The following is a 9,622-nucleotide window of genomic DNA, read 5'->3' on the forward strand; positions in this document are numbered from 1 at the left end:
GTGGGATCATTGTTAATGTGTGTGTATGCTGTCGGCCCTCATCGTGTCCTGCTGCGTCTGGTCTTTGTTCCCTGTTCCTCCTGCCCTTTTGGATTTAAGTTTTGTTTTGTTTTGGAGAATAAAGACATGGACTGGTTCCAGGAACGTTATGCTTAGATCCTGCCCCCTTCTCTCTCTGCATTTGGGTCCACACCCACACCGGACCTTAACAGGAGCTTCCTCACCCATTCCCTCAGACAGGCCTTAAGTCCTGATGCACAGGAGAACATTCTACCACAACAACTCCCACCATCAGATGTCCATCACACCACAGCACCATGTAGCCCACAGCTAACCTCCAGCTAACGGTAGCCACACAGAGATTACATCTCCACACTTTCACTGCTGACACCAGACGTAGAGCTCAGGACCAGCCAAACCAGTGACACATCTGGATAATCAACTGACAGGTAGAAAATAATAAATAAAATAATGTATCTTTATTGATCAACATAGTGAAATTCTTCTCTGTATTTTGACCCATTTTCCCAGAGAGGTAGCAGTGGGCTGCTAACTACAGACACCCAGGGAGCAGTTAGATAGTAGTTTAATGAATATTCATACAAACATCTCCCTATGTTCTTTGTTTGGTGGATCCCGTCAGGATGAGGGAGGGGCATGGCAGGACTGTGCCTCATAGAAGGCTGACCCTGGAGTAGGTGAGCTCTTCTGCTGGACTTTGTAAGAGGTTCTAATGACTGTAGATAGTATTTATTATACCTACATCAGTACAACACTCTGATAATGAAATTAATTTGTGTAAGTGTCTAATCTATCAAAGAATTCATAGCACGTACGTACGACCACATCACAGAACTTTCACCCTTTAGGTCAAAACCAACACTTAATACACACCACCACCCAGCACGTGTCCTGTTCTCTCACTGGTAATTCAAAGTACAGTTGTCCTTATTTATATTTGTCTATTCATTACAGTAATAAATATTGTGTTTCTGGTAAAAATGTGACTTTAAATTATTAGGTTAAAGTCATGTTGAATGATAAAAGTATATAAAAGCTTGTAGTTGTTTTAACAAGGCAACACAGTGTAGCTGCTCAAACAGAACAAGAGTATTTAGTTACTTTGAAGGAGTAAACCAGGAACGCTGGTCAACACAGTGAAACTGTTCTTCCTGATGGACAAGCTTTTCCTACATGTTGGTGGATTCTGAAGAGAATTCTTCTTCTTCTAATCATCAAATCATCTTCTTACAGAACATTCTAAGAACTGTTTACAATCTATTAGAAAAACCTTTTTATTGTGTTTTTCTTTCTAAAAGATGTATGTGTTCTTTGTGGTTATCATGACCTCTGACCTTTGTGATAATCTAAGACTAAAATCACTCTCTCTCTTCCTGTAAATGCATTTTAATTATTAAAACTTACAGTTGAATGAACTATTCCTCCTGTACAAAGCAAACACAAAAAATAATCATTAATACAAGAAACAATATTAATATAAACTAAATATTTGATGTAGATAGCTTCCCTCCAGAAAAAAATCATTTCCTACATTATAGTAATCAATTTTCAGCATCCTGTTGTCAGACCATTGCTGCTGTTAATACATTCATTGTCTCATCTTTATGATTTTGATTAAATACACACAATAAAACTTGTTACACACTTTCAAAATTGTCACACAAAGTAAAGAAATTTTCATGATATTTTCTTTTAAATTACCTGATATTTGTACACTTTCAGTGATGATTCAAAGGAATAAAATCAGTGTAAAAAAACAATCAGCACTGGAATCAATGTGTCACATTTATTTATTCAACCAGACCAGATCAACAACTTCCTGAACTGTTGGTGTCCATTTTCCAGCTGACAGCAGGTTTATGTTGGAATCCTGTGCAGCCTGCTCTCTGGGTTCTTCAGTCCAACACTGGAACCAGAAGGTGTCGTCACCATCCGTGTGTCGCTGGGATCTGAAGATGATTCCTGCTCCATGTCTCCATCCACACAGAGATGTGAGTGGAGAACAGATGAAGTGCTGAAGGGTCTTCCCACACTCGTCACATCTGAGAACATTCTTCTCATGAACTTGTTGGTGGTGATTAAGGTCAGATTTCCACTTGTAAGATTTTCCACATGTGTCACATTTATGAGGTCTTTCTGATGAGTGGCTGATTTGGTGACGTTTTAAATCTTTATATGTTGTAAAAACTTTGTCACACTGGTCACAGGGACACACTTCATGTCCAGTGTGAGATCTCAGGTGGTGGATGAGGTTGTGTTTGTGTTTATATATTTTCCCACAGTGGTCACAGTGATACAACACTGTTCTGGAGTGAGTCTGCATGTGCCTCGTTAAATGTGATCTGTGTGTGAAGGTTTTTCCACACTGTTCACATCTGTGAGCTTTGATTCCACGATGAATGAGGAGATGTTGACTGAGGTTCCAGATACATTAAAAGTCTTTCCACATTCATCACAAGTGTGAGGTTTCTCTCCACCGTGAACAAGCTGATGGGTCTTCAGGTGATCCTTCCGAGCAAAAGCTTTTCCACACTCGTCACAGATGAAGAGGTTTTTTCTCCAGAATGGATTCTTTGATGTAGAGTGAGGTTTGATTTCCAGCTAAAGTTCTTCCCACACTGGTCACATGTATGTTTAGCTTTAACTCCAGCTTGGCTCTGCTGTTGAACTCTTTGCTCTGAAGTTTTTTTCTTAGATTTGTTTCTTTGTTGTGGCTGAGCTTCATCGTCCTGAGAACGTTGAGGTGTCACTTTGTTCTGGCTTCCAGAGCCCTGTAGAACAGTTAGAGATTAAACACAGAGAAGGAACCAAACAAACATTTGTTTTTATAATGTGTTCCTAGAAAGAACAGTGGCTGTCCATCCACATCCACATGGACGTCAGCAAACCAAACTTCAATCCATTCATTTCTCACCATGTTTGCTGTCACAGCTGAGTGGTTCCACAATCCTCCATTCACCTGTAACATCAGCATAGAATCAGCTCCCCCTGAAGGATAGAAGAGATAGAATGAACTTGAAGGATCTAGAAATATTCATCCATCCTTTGCAGTGTTATCACTTTGAAATTGACTAAAATGATCAGTTTTAGTCAAATGGTCATTAATTTATTGAAATACATATTGAAATCCGTAGCCGACCTCATGCTGGATATTTTTTACACTACATTTCTATTGATGCCTTATTATTACTCTGAACTTTTTTCTCTCCTGTCAGCTTAGTTTTTTGAAATAGCTTAATTTCTGATAATAAATAGTTTCAGTTGATTCTCATATGGGTTATCCCAGTTCTATAATACATTTAGTCTGTCACACTCATCAATGCATTCACTATTTCAACACTAAGACCCACACAAACATGGAAATCACATCTTGTTCTGTCACTTCTAAAGTTTGGGTTCAAATAAAATAGTAGGCCTGTAAATCTGATTCATATGTGAAGTCCTGTCTCTGCATTGACTGCATGGTTAGGACATCCTCATTTTCTGTTGGTACACTCACAGTATGAGCCATGTTACTTTTTACAGTAAAAACATATTAAGTAGTAACAAATAGTCTGAAGCTCCTCCTGATATATCACATCTATTCTGTAAATATTGAAGTCAAACACCCTTATTTTATGTATTACATACACCCACCTTTGGCTCTGAAAGCTCTCAAACTGCTTCAAACACTATCATCTACATAAGATATTAAACTTATTTTTGAAGGAAAATATTTTTAAAATATAATCAAAGTTAATGTATTTTATAAGGATAATCCATACTTGTATTTATTTATTTTTTGAAAGAAAATCTAGTGATTCCTTCAATGACTACAGTGTTCTTTCATCCTAGACAGATTAAAAATTAATCCTCATATTATGTCTGTAAATTGTGTCTTACCTGTAGCAGCCATTCCTCACTCAGGTCTTTACTATTTAACCTTTCAAACTTCACAAAAATGTTTGTTTTACTTTTTGATACAAAGACACTCAGAGATATTTTACTACTGAACCACTTGTAGTGAGAGAAGCAACTGAAGATTTAGTTTTGTTTGGTTCTCTTTCATCTTGCTGCCGCAGCAACCATTCACTTTCAAGTAATGTCAACAAACTGTTTACTATGTTGTACATGTATACATACAGTGTGAACAAATTTAGTTAATGTACTGAAATTTTACTTGAGTAGTGTTTTAGGGGATAGTTTTACATTTCCACTGATGTCCTTATTACTAGTGTTGTGTTCAAGACCGCACTATCCGAGACCAAGACTTGCCCGAGACCAGAATGCACCGAGATCAAGACAAGACCAAGACCATAAACATTTTTTTTTTTCAATTTAAAAAAATATATAAATAAATAAAATTATGGCAAGGGTTCAACAGTTAAATAACATTCTCTCTTTAATTTTAGTTTATTTTAAATACATTTGACGGACAAAAAAGGTGCCTGCAAAAAATTAACTAAATATTAAAACTACTACTGCTACTGATAAATCACAATTATTCTACATATTTGAATAACAAGATTTTTTATGTCAGCTGAATGTACAGTGTGGTGGCAAAATTGATTAATTTATGTATACTCCATGATACAGCTTCTCTAAATGAATGTCAGTTAACCTCAGTTTAATCTCGAAGGCCAGAGCACATCCAAACCCTCCCCAGACATCACACACACCTACATCATATACACATACACACACACACATACATCATATACACACACACACACACACTCATCCACACACACACACACACACACACCACACACACACACACACACACACACACACCACACACACACACACACACTCATCCACACACACACTCATCCACACACACACACACACACACATGCACACACGCACGCACACACACACACATCTAACTTTCACTGACCCCCCCCCTGGTCTCTTCTTTGTTGTCTGTGGAAGGAGGAAGGTGGGTGGGACGGTGGGGTATAAATGTGTGGGAAAAGGAACTTTTTGGCCTCTTCTTCTTCTCCTGCTCTTCGCGCCCTTTCCCCTGGCCAGGGGAGACCAATGCTTCGTCCAACCCGCTTTGTACCTTTTCATTTAGTTTAGATTAAATCATTTTTATTACTTCATCATCTCTCCTGTCTGGTCTTCATCATTTATCACCACAGAGTGTGTTTCCAAGTCAAAGATGAGTGGTAAACCGTAAATTTCACCGTAACAACAGCAAGTGCTTTAAAAGTATTTCTGCCAAGAAATAATGATTCTTGATTCTGATTCTTTCAGTTGTGCAGGTCAACAGGTCACAGAGTGCGCAAGATAATTTTTTAGTTTGAAAAAGCCTTTAACAGGTTATTTTTATTAATTCACTTAGTTGATATAGTTTAATTTGGTTACTGAAATGTAACTAGAATATTCAATTAACAAAGGTTTCCAACTGTAACTGTAAAAGCGAAAATTTCTGAAATAAAACTACAAACAAGTTGTCAGCAGTGTAAAAAACATAGAGCTACAGGTAGATGTGAAACTAAATAAAACAAACTCAAACCCTGGAAAAGTCATGTGACAAATCAATCAATAGTTCTTGTTGAGAATTATTATTATTATTCTGGATACAGTGGAAACAGAAACTATAAAATAATTCTATTGTGAACCTGTTTATATTGTGGGGAACATATTATATACATAAATGTAATTGGAGTCTAAAGCCACAAAAAAAAACACCACTTTAAAAAAGAAAATAGACAATATAAGACCTCTTTACAGTTCTTTGAGTCATTTTGGGCTAGTGCAACTCTGCGGCGATGACGCGCTGGTGACGACATAAACCAAGATGGTGGCGGCCTAGACTACAGACGACATTATGTAATAAAGCCTCTTAAAAAAACATGGATATAATGAAAAGAGTGGATGGACAGATGCATAAACATGCGGACTTTCACACGGACACACGGACTTATTTGAACACACACAGACTTATTAAACACACACGGACTTATTAAACACACACAAACTTATTAAACACCACAGACCTCAGTAAACACGGTAAACGGAACAGGCTTCACCGCTCGGCTGGCACTAGGACCCAGAAGCAGAGTAAGTGCGTAAAGTGGTAAATGTGGCTTTGAAAAATAGGAATCATCGTCATAAAGTAAGCACATATTTGGCTGTGGTTGCTATAGGCATTAAATTAAGGCAAGACTTGCAATAAAAACAAAGCTGCAAAATGACCGATGTGCAAATCTTGTTAAACTGAGGCAAACAGCTGTGTGCATATGGTTATAATAATAAGGCTGTCTGTAACGATTTATCGTTAAGGTAGTGTTAAAAATCGATTCATAGGTATCACGGTTCACATCATACTCTAAAAAATTGAATCGCAGTACCTTTTTTAAACAGCCGAGGGGCTATATATTTATCCTTCTCTCGTCCAGAAGTGTTGGCGGCGGGCAGAATCTGCTACTACTTTCTTTCTGGCCGCCTTCTACTCTTAAAACATGTCATAAATGATGTCCTTACCCCTTAGCACCAAAAGAATATCTGTATACTAGTACGTGAATATCTGTAAAGTCAAATTTTTCTATTAGCTCTGTCTGCTATCATAGCATCTCTTCTCACCGGTAGAAGGACTGCATGTCAAACCGACCACTGGGTTACCAGCGCCCTCTGCTGGTCAAACCAATATCTGATGTCAATACATTTCAATGTTATGGCACAAAATACATTTTCTAGTTGCACTTTAAAAAAAAAAAAAGAAACAATTGTGCAGTTTTTCATTGTTTACTATCGAACTTCATTTGTATTATACCTTTATTTATTTCATTCAGGATTTATTTTTAGGCAAAACTGCATTGTTTTGAATAGTTTATTAAGGGATTATTTTGACAATGAAAAATAAAAGGAAAATACTACAGTATTTTCTAGCTTTTTTCTCAAAAAAATAAAGGAATATTTGTCAGTCATCATTTGTCTACAGTCCCATTTTGTAAAATAAATCATGAGAGAATTGTATCGTGAACCCAGTATCGTGAATCGAATCGTATCAGGAGTTGAGTGAATTGTTTACATCCTTATATAATACTGTAACTAATTATTTATTACAATGAAGACAACCAATATATCTCTTAAGGCGTAGGGTAGTGTTTGATACGTTTATTTATTTATTTTTTGAAGTTATTTTTTACCGGATTTATAGCAACAAATTGTGAAATTTGTGATGTTCGTTTCATCATAAAAAGATGATGTCAATGTTAATTTAAAGACAAAAGAAAAAAAACATTATTAAAAATATATACAAGCCTCTGTATAAGAAAATATATCTGGTTCTGGATAAGGTTTTAAATCGGTATTTAGTTGCAGTCCTTCCCAATATTTTTTGGACAAATCTTAAAACATTACCTTTAAAACGTGTGAACAAGTCCGTAACGGTTCGTTCGTGCAGTCGCTCTTAAAGATCCTGAGTGTGCAATGTTCTTTTTCTGAGTGTGAATGTTCTTTTTCTTCTGGGTTCTATTCTTCAAAGCCACATTTAATGGCCAAAATGATGTCAGAATGACTTAGAAAATAGAATCATCGTCATAAAGTAAGCACATATTTGGCTGTGGTTGCTATAGGAATAAATTAAGACAAGACTTGCAATAAAAACCAAAGCTTCAAAATGACGGTGTGGAAATTCTTGTTAAACTGAGCAAACAGCTGTGTGCTTATGTTACATAGACGTAACTAATTATTTATTATAATAAAGACAACAATATATCTTTTTAGGCGTTGGGTAGTGTTTGATACATTTATAATGAAACTACTTTTATTTTTTATGTTAATTTTTACCAGATTTACATCAACAAATTGTGAAATTTTTGGCAATTGTGTGCTTTAATGTGTGCTAAATAAATAAATAAATGAAAATGAAATGGAGCCTCAGGGATCATACAATTGTTAATATCTCTAGAATCTATTGACATGTTTTTAAATTGGACTTTCCTAATAATCTTGACAAAGGTTTGTGCTTTTGGCTTCACTTCAGTTCTCACTCACTTTCTCTTTTGTTCACACAGCTTGAAGAGCTCAACACCTCCATGTGTCCTTTCAAAATAAAATAAATGGTATAACCACCACTCACTCCTTCCCTCTAGTCACGGCCACCACCATTATACTTGAGCTCCACACTTGTCACCAGACTGTTTGAATGGATTTCACAACACAATAAGCTCAATATACACAACTATAACATCACATTTTTTAACTGTAATTGGTTAATCATGACCTTGTAACTTTTACAACTTAAACTACCTCTTTTTTTCACTTTAGAATGACATTGCAGGATTTGATCCATAGAGATGCTCTGGCCCCTTCAATGGCCTGCAGCCTATGAAGGTGAAGGTTCTAAAGGTAAAGGAGGAGGTCAGGGTAGTGCCATGGATAAAGAATAGTGGCTTCCTTTGTTTACAATAAATGTTCCTTATGTCTGATTAAAGAATCTTCTATTCAAAAAGTCTGTCTTTACTTGAATCACAAACACTCATTGCTATGTTATCTGCACAGCTGAATAGGTAGTAGCAGCACCAAGAATAAGGTAATGTAGGTGAAATGAATATGATCAATATCTGTAAAAGATAAAGATTTTATGAATGCAGAGTAGTCAACTGTTTTTAGAGACAATATTACATACATACACACTAAGCATGTGGAGATTAATCGATATGAATCGGTATCTACATATAAACATGTGCGATGCGAGAATATGGATTCATTCAGTGGCATCGGTACAATTTACAGGTGAAATCGAGATGCATCGGTCACTGCGTGCCTGCATCTGTAAAATCCATGGTTGCATCCACTTTTTCATCCATCCATCCATCCATCCATCCATCCATCCATCCATCCATCCATCTATTTTATGACTCGCTTGTTCCTGTTTTCAGGGTCGCAGGGCAGACATAAATGGTTATCATGACCGCTGACCTTTGTGATAATCTAAGACTAAAATAGATGGCAAGATGGCGCCTATGTTTGGCTGTGCCGCTGCCTCTCTGTTACGATGTCTGTTACAATGTCGGTTTCCTGCATCATTTCTAACTCTGCCATCGGGGGGGGGGTCACCTAACCAAAATATTAGGTGACATGTAGGAGGTAGCATTGCACCTTTGGATGAGAGATCATCCATGCTCAGCAGTAATTCGGAATTAAGTTCAATTTGGAATTAAATCGGGCCAGTGTTTGTGTGATGTGTGTGTGAGATACTTTTTTATTTTAGTTTTATCAGCCTAAGCAGTGATTAAATGTGCTTTATATATAGACTTAACTTGTATACAATGGTGGTAATAGTTTAAAGATAAAGTCTGGTCTGTAATGGAGTGAGGCTGGATTAATTACATTTAAACTGGGGTTAAAGTCATTTATCACATCTACTTAAATTTGTTTGATTTTTTTTAAGGTACTTTGTACTTTTTGTGTTAGTGTTTTTTTGTTCTTTGTCCTATTAGCATAACTTAACCTAATAATGCAAATAAAACAAGTTAATTATTGAGTAGCTGTAAATTGTGCTAAAATACATACTAATGCTCTACTATCATTCTCATTTCATCAGAAAACATCAAACAATGACAGGCTTCATGATGTCAAAGACATGAAGTAACCACAGAGAGAA

At 36.4% G+C, this 9,622-nt stretch overlaps 1 long non-coding RNA gene across 1 annotated transcript; it reads right to left on the minus strand.

Annotated features, from left to right (window-relative positions):
- Window positions 1-2,608: 2,608 nt before the first annotated feature.
- On the minus strand, window positions 2,609-7,422 carry LOC114460325 (uncharacterized). Its single transcript, XR_003673584.1, has 3 exons — window positions 7,375-7,422; window positions 2,936-3,009; window positions 2,609-2,792 (listed from the first exon to the last, which is right to left on the minus strand). It is a non-coding gene; the product is annotated as an uncharacterized LOC114460325 (long non-coding RNA).
- Between the last annotated feature and the right edge of the window lie 2,200 nt (window positions 7,423-9,622).

The sequence above is a fragment of the Gouania willdenowi genome, unplaced genomic scaffold, assembly GCF_900634775.1.
Source record: "Gouania willdenowi unplaced genomic scaffold, fGouWil2.1 scaffold_424_arrow_ctg1, whole genome shotgun sequence".
NCBI classification, from domain to species: Eukaryota; Metazoa; Chordata; class Actinopteri; order Blenniiformes; family Gobiesocidae; genus Gouania; species Gouania willdenowi.